Raw genomic sequence first — 10365 nt, 5'->3', positions numbered from 1 at the left:
TATGGGAACAGAGTGTCCTGCTTTCAGGCGTGTAGTTTTTCCTGTCTACTGGTCTTCAGCTGTTCCTGTGGGCCTGTGTCCTGAGTCGATCAGGCAGGTCCCTTAGAGCAGAAAAGTTGTTTTTACCTGTGGTCCCTCGGCTGAAGTGGCTCCTGGGCGGCTGCTTTTGAGCTCTCCATGAGGGCAGTAACCAGGAGGGCCTGCACCGCCTTTTCCTGGGGCCCCTGTGCACCAGGGTCCCAGATGGCGTTAGGTGTTTTCCTCTGGAGTCAGAAATGTGGGCAGAGTGTAGTCTCTTCTGGCTTCCCAGGCTTGTCTGCCCCTCTGAAGGTTTATCTCTCCCTCCCACAGGATTTGGGTGCAGGGAGTTTTTTATTGGGGCCCTTTAGATCTGGGTGGTGTCTGGACCGCAGGGGACCTGCCGCTTGGGTGCCCCTATCATCTGGTTCCCAGAAGCTCTATACACTTTCCTCTTGGGCCAGGGATGTGGGCAGGGGTGGGCAGTATTGGTGGTCTCTTCAGCTCTGTAGTCTCAGGAGTGCCCACATGTCTGGGCGGTGAGCTCTCTGGCCCAAGGGATTTGGGAGCAGGGAATGTGGGCCAGGATCAGCAAGGTTCCGGCTCCAGCTCTATTTTCTTACCTCTTTACTGTGTGTAGGCACATGTGCACCATGCTGTGTGGAGGTCAGAATATAATTTGTCGAGCCAGTTCTCTCTTTCTTTTTTTTTTTTTTTTTTTTTTTTTTTTTGGAGCTGGGGACCGAACCCAGGGCCTTGCGCATGCTAGGCAAGCGCTCTACCACTGAGCTAAATCCCCAACCCCCAGTTCTCTCTTTCAACCATGTATGTCCTAGGGATAAGGCAGAGATCTTCAGGACTGATAGCAACAGTCTTTACCCAGTAAGTCACTACCAGGGCCCTGGCTTTCAGCTCTTGATCCTCTTGCCATAGACTCTCTAGGTCTGAGATTATAGGTCTGAGTCACCACACCTACCTTACCTGTCCATTTTAAAAAGGAAAATAAAGACAGGCACAGTGGTTCATACCTGTGACCTCAGCACTGAGGAGCGGTGGAGGCAGTAGATTCAGGAACTTGAGGCTCCCTACAGCCACATATCAAGTTTGAGAACAGCTACACAAGACCCTGTCTCAAAAAAGAAAAAGAAAGTAGGGATGGAGTAAATAGCTTGATCTAGGGGCTGGGGATTTAGCTCAGTGGTAGAGCGCTTACCTAGGAAGCGCAAGGCCCTGGGTTCGGTCCCCAGCTCCGGAAAAAAAAAGAACCAAAAAAAAAAAAAATAGCTTGATCTACCAAATATGTTTCAACAAATTAGTAACCACCAATGCAAAACTTGCTAAATATAATTACTTGTAAACAGAAAGAAAGGAACTGAGAATCGAACAAATTTCTCCTGCATTAAAGAAAAGATGCACAAGGCTGTATAGTGTATACTTAAAATATCATCATGAGACTAGAAAGATGGCTGAATAAAGGTATATAGTGCTGGATTTGAGACCCCAGACAAGAGGCTGAGGTGGATATTTTACAAAACAAAAACAGATCTGGGCACTGGGGTCCCCCAGCATCCCTCAGTTCCAAGCTGGCACTCCCAACCCTGAACTTCCAGCCCTGGGACTGGCCTGCCCCTCCCCAGAGACTCCTCCCTATATAATCCAGACATTTAGGCCTCTCTCCTTGTTTTTCCTTCTCTCTGTCCATGTACTGTCTCTCTTTCCCTTCCCCTCCTGACTCCTTCCCCATAGTGAATTCCCTGAGACCAGTGAAACTCAACCTGAGAGCAGTTTCCCAATAAATCTGTGTTTATGTACACATTTTTATGTACATATTTTTAAATCTGTCTTGAATTGGCTCACTTTACCCTTGGAGACATAACCTTTCACTTACCACTTGCCACTAAATGTGAAGGTCCCAAGAACATGGAGAAGATGACAACACTCACAAGCTGCCCTCCGACCACCATATGTGTATTATGGCGCTGAAGTAAACAACACGTGTACACACACATCAGTAAACCTTTAAAATGTAGAATATTATCACGAAGGGGGGTGATGAGACACAATCTGTAGTTTTCAGGCAAAAAACTAGGCTGCACATGGAGTGAACCAGAGAGGCAAAAGTAAGAAGGAAAGAAGGACTGACTGGCACTGGAGCTTTCTTCCAGGTTAGGTGGGTATTGGCTGTTGAATGAGAAACACTCCCATGGTATCGCGTGTTTGAACACTTGGTCCCCAGCTAGCATGGGCCTTGGATCCATACCTATAAGAAGTGGGTCACTGAGGTCTTGAAGCTGGGCTTGCTTCCTGTTGTTGCCCTGCTTTCTAACCGAGCATTTGATGAAGCTACCCTCTTCCTGCTTCTGCTCCAAGTCCTTCCTCATCTTCAAGAACTCTAACCTCTTAAACTGTAAGCTAAAATAAATGTAAGCTGCTTCTTGTCACAACCCTATTACTGGCCCCAAGGAAATTAACTAGTAGTAACACATTGGGCTTCCTGGTCTCCTCACAGATCATTCTTGAACCTGAGATATAAAACTGCAGCAACAATGCTTGTTGGTTACAAGACTGGTGAAAAACATGACTTTTGGCTAGCTCTATACCTCTCTGCTTCGCTCTGATCTGTGCCTGTTCCCCCTCTGCATCTGGTTTTGAATCTCCTCTTCTGCTTGTTTCTCCCTGCCTTACTCCTCTGCCCGGAAGTCCCGCCCTCCTCCTCTTTCTTGCCATAGCTATTGGTTTTCAGCTCTTTATTACAACCAACCATCACTAAGACAAAACCAGAAACAACTCTTGACTGCTTAGGCAAGTGAGATAGAAGAATATTTTCAAAATGGAAAAACTCTGAGATGGGCCATGGAAATGACAATACCAGAATCCTGTCCATCGGTTTTTCTTTGCTGGTACAGAAATAACCATTGATAGATAATACAGAGACACAATGTGAAGAAAGGTTGCCCCAACACAACTGAGTACAGAGCAGATAACAGACTTAGCATTTAGCTGAGCATGGTAGCAAAGGCCTTTAATCTCAGCACTCAGGAGGCAGAGAGAGATCTCTGAGTTTGAGGCTAGTGTGGTCTATATAACAAGTCCCAGGCCAATGGCAACTACACACTGAGACACTGTCAAAAAAAAAAAAAAAAAAAAAAAAAGCAGGGGCTGTACAGTAAGATGACTCAGTCTGAACAAACTTTAATTAAGCAACCTGGCCTCTCCGGGCAGGGATCACCCCCAAAGCCCTCCTAGGTCTGTGTGATCTACCTGGAATGACACACCTTTAATCCTGTTTTGGCTTAACGGAACCTTAGTACACACCTTTATCCCAAACAAAGAAGGTAAGGTTAGTTTATAGAAGGAAGAGGCTATATTTGAAAGCGACTTGTAATTGAGGGGCAGACAAAATGACAAATCAGAGAAACATTTGACAGAATGAATCAGAGATAGGATGCACACAACTCACAGGAGATCAGACAGGAGAGAGAGTAGCACAGGAGAGAGTTCAGACACAGTTATTACTGGGACAGTTTTACAGAGACTGGTTGCAGACACACATGGAGACAGAACAAGTCAGAGAATGAGAAGAAACAGGAAAATTAGAACAGACTGCTAGAATTAGCTTGGTGCCAAGCAAAGCACTGCAGTCAGAAGCCAAGAGAAGCCTGTTTGAATCAGTTATCTTGGAGAAGAGTTTGAGCCAAAATGGTTGGGTTGAACAAGTTCAGAAAGAACTAGAAAGGGTGAGCTTATTCAGCAGTAAGCCTCCTAGATGACAATAGAATCTGGCAAATAAAAGTTACTTTTACAATCCTGCAGGGAAAGGTGCCTGACAACCTGAGTTCCATCCCTAGGATCCTCAAGGTAGAAAGAGAGAAAAGAGGTCACACATCCTTTGATCTCTACAAGTGCACCAGGGTACTTGTGCCATAATAGTCTTACATGACTTCCTTAAGTGTGTAGCTGTCTTATTAAGAGAGTCTCCATTCGGGGTTGGGGATTTAGCTCAGTGGTAGAGCGCTTGCCTAGCAAGTGCAAGGCCCTGGGTTCGGTCCCCAGCTCCGAAAAAAAAAAAAAAAAAGACAAAATTTCTCAGTGTAGCCGGAGCTAGTATGAAAATTGCAATGCGGATGCACAGGGAGGTCTTCCTGCCTCCGCCTCACGAGTGCTGGGATTAAAGTCATGAACCACTACTCTTTGCCAGAGGTACATTTTTGTAAATATATTTTTACTGATTTTGCATGCACGCAAAAGTGGGTGCACACAAAAGTGGGTGCACACGTCCCACTTGCGTGTGCGGAGGTAAGAGGATATCTTGGCAAAAGTGGGTTCTGCCTTTCCACATTGCATCTCTTGGGTACTGGATTCCGGCTGCCAGCCTTGGCAGTAGCATCTTCACAGCAGTGAGAGAGCTGACAGGCCCTAGATGTACCTTTAATTCTTATTCAACTTCATAGGAAGCTCTATTTAACACTAGCAGATGTTCGTAGAAAGGTGACAAGATGAAGATGTGAGGGGCAAGTTATGGAAAGGAACAGTTTGGGTCAACAGTGAGATGGCTCGGGCAATAAAGCCACCGTTCAATCAAATTTCAACAACTGGATTTCCATCCCCAAGACCTACATGGTAAACGGGGAGTGGTGACTCCCAGAAGCTGTCCTCTGACTGCCTACGCCTACTGTGGTGTGTATATGACCACAAATATAATAAATAAGTAATATTTTTAAAGAAAGTAACAGTGGAAGTTAAAAAAAAAAACAGATCTGAGCATTAAATTCCTATTTCAAATATGCCTTTAGCCTATCACACTCTCGGAAATGTCCCTTCTCTTTGAGGCTTTCCCCTCATTCCTATGATAAAGCAATACAGAACTGTTATTTGGACTGAACAAGGTTTGTGAAGGTGATATGAAAATGTAGTCTAGAGATCTTAAAGGTCCAAGAGCTTAGTAGCCCGGAGGAGGTAGTGGCTGCTCCGGGAACACCACGGGAAATGATACCTCGAAGACCCGTGTGGGTTTCTATAAAACCTCGCTAATGTCCATACTCAAGTACTGTATCTATGGAGCCCACCAGAAACTGTCCACTGTTCAGAGGCGCCTTCTCCACTATCCTCCCCCGAGGGGCCATTGATGTGAGTGACCTCCGACTGGTGCCAGACAACCAAGAAGCTTTCTGCCATCCTGTGACGGACCAGAGTCTGATCATAGAACTTCTGGAACTCGGGGCCCACGTGCAGGGCACAGCGGCTGCGCGGTACCATTTTGAGGGCACTGGCGGGGTGCAGGGGGCTAGGGCTGTGCGTGTGCTCTCTGTGCAGCCTCTCTGTTTGGAGAACTTATCCCTGAGAGGCTGCTGTCAAGATGCCTGGTTCCTTTCTGGCAAGCAGCAGGTCGCTAAAGAGAACCAACAGGTAGCAAAGGGTGTCAGGCCTTGCTTCGGTTGCCCCAGTATCACACTGACCTTTCGCTCACCCTCAATCAGCCCCCGTGTCACAGCAGGTCTCTTGACCCTGAAAATCTGTCATGTCCACCTTGGAGCCCGGGTAACTTTGAACAGCTGGGTAGCTAGTTTGACTCGTCATGATCCCAACCCCTTTGGTCCCCAGTAAAGGTGGTTGAAACACAGACCGCGTGCTGCTGACTCAGGGGCCCAGTTCTAAGAGGGGGAGTTTCTTTCTGCTGCTTCCCTGGATGTGAATGTAAGACACCTCCTCAGCAGAAAGAAACTTGCTTTATGAAGAGAAAAAAAAAAAGAAAGAAAGAAAGAAAGAAAAGAAAAGAAAAGGAAGAAGGAAAAGAAAAAAGAAAAAAGAAAATGTGTTCTAGTGCTCTGAGGGCCAACAAATCACCAAGGAGATGGTATAAACTCCGATGCATTCGAGCTCCAGCATCCCCTACCACCAAATGATGTTAGGCCTGCGTTAACTTCTCGCACCCTGCTTCTCCGTGTATGAACTACAGAGAGCCCTCCTTTCGGAGATACAATGGGCACCCATATGTGCAACTTGTAGACTTCAATAAGTGCTTAGGCTTTTTGAGTTTCATTGCTATGGAGACACCATGACATAGGCAACTGTTATGAAGGAAAACATTTCACTAGAGCTGGCTTACAGTTTCAGAAGTTTAGTTCATTATCATCATAATGGGAAGCACGGCAGCCTGCAGGCAGACAAGGAGCGGGAAAGACCCAAGAGTTCTATCTACAACTTGATCCTCAGTCAGCAGAAGACTGCATGCCACACTGAGTGGATCTTGAGCATAGGAGACCTCAAAGCCACCCCCACAATGGCACACTCCAACAAGGCCCTATCTCCTAATACTGCCACTCCCTACGGGCCAACCATTCAAACACATGAGTCTATGGAGACCTTAGCTATTCAAACCACCCCAGCTTAACATAATGGGCTCAGTAGATTATTAGAGATATAATTTTTAGCTAGGTTTGATGGTGCACATCTATAATTCTGGTACTGATAAAGCAGAGGCAGGATTGTACCAGTGAGTTTTTTAATCAATTTCACACAAGCTAGGGTGTAGGATGATGTCATTATGCAACAAGGTGCGTTCAGGATAAGGCGTGGCCTATCATTGGATGAGAAGGAAGGGTGGGCAGGGAAAAGTCTAGGAAGGAGGGAGGAGAAAGGGGAGCGGAAAGAATCAAGATGGAGACAACCGAGCAGGATAATCCAGATCCAGGTGGACTGGGTCGATTTTTTCTTGTCTAGGTGGGCCGTTCAAATCTTTATTAATTGGCAGTGAGTTTGTTGTGTGGATGTATTGTGGATTGGGAATTTAACAAGTAAATCTAATTGCTAAATTACAAGTTTCTGGAACTTTGGTTTACCGGGCTAAAGAGGACAGTGTGTGGAAGAAATGGCTGAGGGGGAGTTGGAGCGTGGGGATCTGGTTTTGTTGCCTGCGTGGAGTGAGAACGCACAGGGCCCAAAGAACAAGGTGTGTGTGTGTGTGTGTGTGTGTGTGTGTGTGTGTGTGTGTGTGTGTGTGTGTGTCAGGTGTGGTAACTACTGCCTAGGGGACCGAGCGGAAAGGGCAGCTAAAAGGGAGACAGCCCGGAGAGGGCTTGCAGACCAAGTGGCAGAGTAGCAGCCGGAGCGAGCAGATCCAGCTGGCAGGAACCAATATAAAAAATCCTTTTTAATATTACCACAACACAAGGGTCATCTGACTTAGAGGGAAACTCAAGTGAGAAATGTCTTCATTAGACTGACCTGTGGGCAGACTGTGGGGCATTTTCTTGATTAATAATTGATAAGGGAGGTCCTAGCCCTCTGAGGGGCTCTCACACATAGTTCTGAGTTGTGTGAGAAAGCAGTCTAAGGAGGCCAGAGGGAGCAAGTCCTAAGCACTGTTCCTTCATGGCCTCTGTTTCTGTTCCTGCCTCCAGGTTCCTTTCTTGAGTTCTTGCCCTGACTTCTCTCAATGATAGAATGTGATTGGAATTTGTAAGCCAAATAAACTTTTCCTTACCAAGTTGGTTTTAATCCAAATGTTACAGCTATAGAAAGCCAACTAGAATACAAATTATGAATTTAAGACCAGTCTAGGCCACACAGGGAGATCCTGTCACAAAGAAACAAGTGATAGGCTTACAGAACTTTGCTCTCTTGCTTGGGCAGAAATAAAAATGTGTATAATATTTTATGAGGTCTATATTGGGATATCTACCACCAATACTGTGCTCATATGTAATCAAGATGATGATTGAAAACTGATCAAGAAGTTCTTTAAATGAAACACATTTTTTGTTTCTGAAAGTTTAGTGTAACTTTTCTTTTTTTCTTTTTCGGAGCTGAGGACCGAACCCAGGGCCTTGCGCTTGCTAGGCAAGCGCTCTACCACTGAGCTAAATCCCCAACCCCTAGTGTAACTTTTCTTAAGGTAAAGACAAGTTTATTCATGGACTGCAGTGAGTGCATTGCATATATGATAGGAACAAAGAGCTTCCCTGCTAATGTAACTTATTCCATCCTCCCAATATGGGGACTAAAAGACTAATAGTTCTAATCTAAAAGCTGTTTAAGCCTAGTTAGGTAACTAGAATTTTCCCATGGAAAAGAAAGAAATCCTGTAATCATAGAAGAACTAAGGAGATTTTTTTTAAAAGGGAGAATGTAACTTCTATTTTTCAAAACCTCCTTTTTTAAAAAATTATTTATTTATATGAACACATTGTCACTGTCTTCAGACACACCAGAAGAGGGCATCAGATCTCATTACAGATGGTTGTGAGCCACCATGTGGTTGCCAGGAATTGAACTCGGGACCTCTGGAAGAGCAGTCAGTGTCTCTCCAGCCCCCTCAAAACCTACTTTTAATGATGGTTCTTAAACGCTTTTTTTTTCTTTTTTTTTTTTTTTTTTTTTCGGAGCTGGGGACCGAACCCAGGGCCTCGCGCTTGCTAGGCAAGTGCTCTACCACTGAGCTAAATCCCCAACCCCTAAACGCTTTAACCTCCTTCTGGTCCACCGTCCACCAGAGGTAGTGGAAAAGGAATGATATGGGAGAAGTGGATCTGTTTAGAAATGGTTCTTTGGAGCAACTCCAATCTTTGTTGTCAGGAAATCGGCAGATCAGTCCACAGGAAAGCAGCAGCTCAAATCTACTCATAAACACTTCAAAGATACACCGGCGGTCCAGTTCAGTAGAGCAACACGAATCAGCAGCAGTGGCACTACCGAGCAGAGATAGCTGGACCTCAGCCAAATTGGCAAGAGTCAGCAGCAGGTACCAGGGCCAACAAGCATTGAACAGCTAGCTCTAGAAGCAAGCCTAACTCAGCCTCCATCACAGTCGTGGAGTCCTATTTATACTCCCTCCAAACATCATGTGTCCTCCACGGGTCTTGCCTCACCATGTCTCTTGCCTCACCATGTGACTTGCTTCAGTATGTGAGTCTGTCTCAGCTAACATGACTCTGACAATTAGCCAGAATTCACAGAAGCAGCAAGAAGCCACTGAATATCACCAGGAGTTTTTTGGTGCATTTCTCTCTGTGGAGTTCCAACAAATAGAGCTCAACTACACAATGTAAGGCAGACCAATACATGCATGCCATGAGCAAAGCATCCTTCATCACCTGTCCTTTCACAGGCTGGATTTAGCCGAACATACTTTCTCCTGTGTCTGCTTCAGCTAAATGGTCCTTCATGTGTTTGCCACAGCAAAACACCATCTGACACAACTGACTTTCCAAAGAACCCTTAAGTTTCCACCTCAGGAGAAGAAAGAAGCAAGTTTAAGATGGCTGATTATGGGGTTGGGGATTTAGCTCAGTGGTAGAGCCCTTGCCTAGGAAGCGCAAGGCCGTGGGTTTGGTCCCCAGCTCTGGAAAAAAAAAGAACCAAAAAAAAAAAAAAAAAAAAAAAAAGATGGCTGATTATGACATAAAAATCCTATTCCTGAGTGGGGCAGGAGCATGATGGCACATGAGTATAATCTCAATCAGGAACTGAGGCGGGCCACTCTCCTTTAATCCCAGCACCAAGGGCAGGGTGCAGAACTAAATAAATCTCTGGGTTCAAGGCCAGCCTGGTCTACAAAGTGAGTTCCAGGACAGCCAAGTCTACACAGAGAAAACCTGTCTTGTAAAAAACAAATGAACAGGGCTGGAGAGATGGCTCAGCGGTTAAGAGCACTGATTGCTCTTCCAGAGGTCCTGAGTTCAATTCCCAGCAACCACATGGTGGCTCACAATCATCTGTAAAGAGATCCGATGCCCTCTTCTGGTGTGTCTGAAGACAGCTACAGTGTACTTATATATAATAAATAAATAAATCTAAAAAAAAAAAACAAATGAACAAACAATGAGGCAAGAAGATTAGGCATTCTTGGTCAATTTCAGGTACATGTTAAGGTCAAGGCTAGTCTGGGTTATATAAGACCTTGGAGAAGGAAAAGGAGGAGGAAGAGGAGGAGAAGATGGAGAACGAGGAGGCCTCTTGCCTAAGAAGGGCTCCTTAGACTTCTGTCTGGAGGGAGAAAGCAATAAATGAAGTTGGCATCTAGGGTCTGTACATAGCGGCCTTGGTGCTGACACAGACCAGTACCTCTTTTCCTCTCTTAAAGCAAAAACAAGCAAAACGTCTGGAGAAGTAACAAGAGTCAGGAGGAGGGTTGGGGATTTAGCTCAGTGGTAGAGCTCTTGCCTAGCAAGCGTAAGGCCCTGGGTTCCGTCCTCAGCTCTGGGTGGGGGGGGGGGGGGGGGTCAGGAGGACTGGAAGAGTGTCTCAGCGTTTGAAGATGTTGCTGATTCCACTCTCTGCTAACCCTGTGGCTGTCTGCCTGTTCTGAAGGCCACAGCGGAGTTCCAGAGGCTGCATAATTTATAAAGA

General features: G+C 45.6%; 1 pseudogene; it reads left to right on the top strand.

Annotated features, from left to right (window-relative positions):
* Positions 1-4967: 4967 nt before the first annotated feature.
* Rangrf-ps4 (RAN guanine nucleotide release factor, pseudogene 4) lies at positions 4968-5622 on the top strand (annotated as a pseudogene).
* The last annotated feature ends 4743 nt before the right edge of the window (positions 5623-10365 follow it).

Source organism: Rattus norvegicus, chromosome 15 (assembly GCF_021556685.1).
Source record: "Rattus norvegicus strain SHRSP/BbbUtx chromosome 15, alternate assembly SHRSP_T2T, whole genome shotgun sequence".
NCBI lineage: Eukaryota > Metazoa > Chordata > Mammalia > Rodentia > Muridae > Rattus > Rattus norvegicus.
The sequence above is the reverse complement of the archived record's forward strand: the minus strand, read 5'-3'. Positions and strand labels throughout refer to the sequence as shown.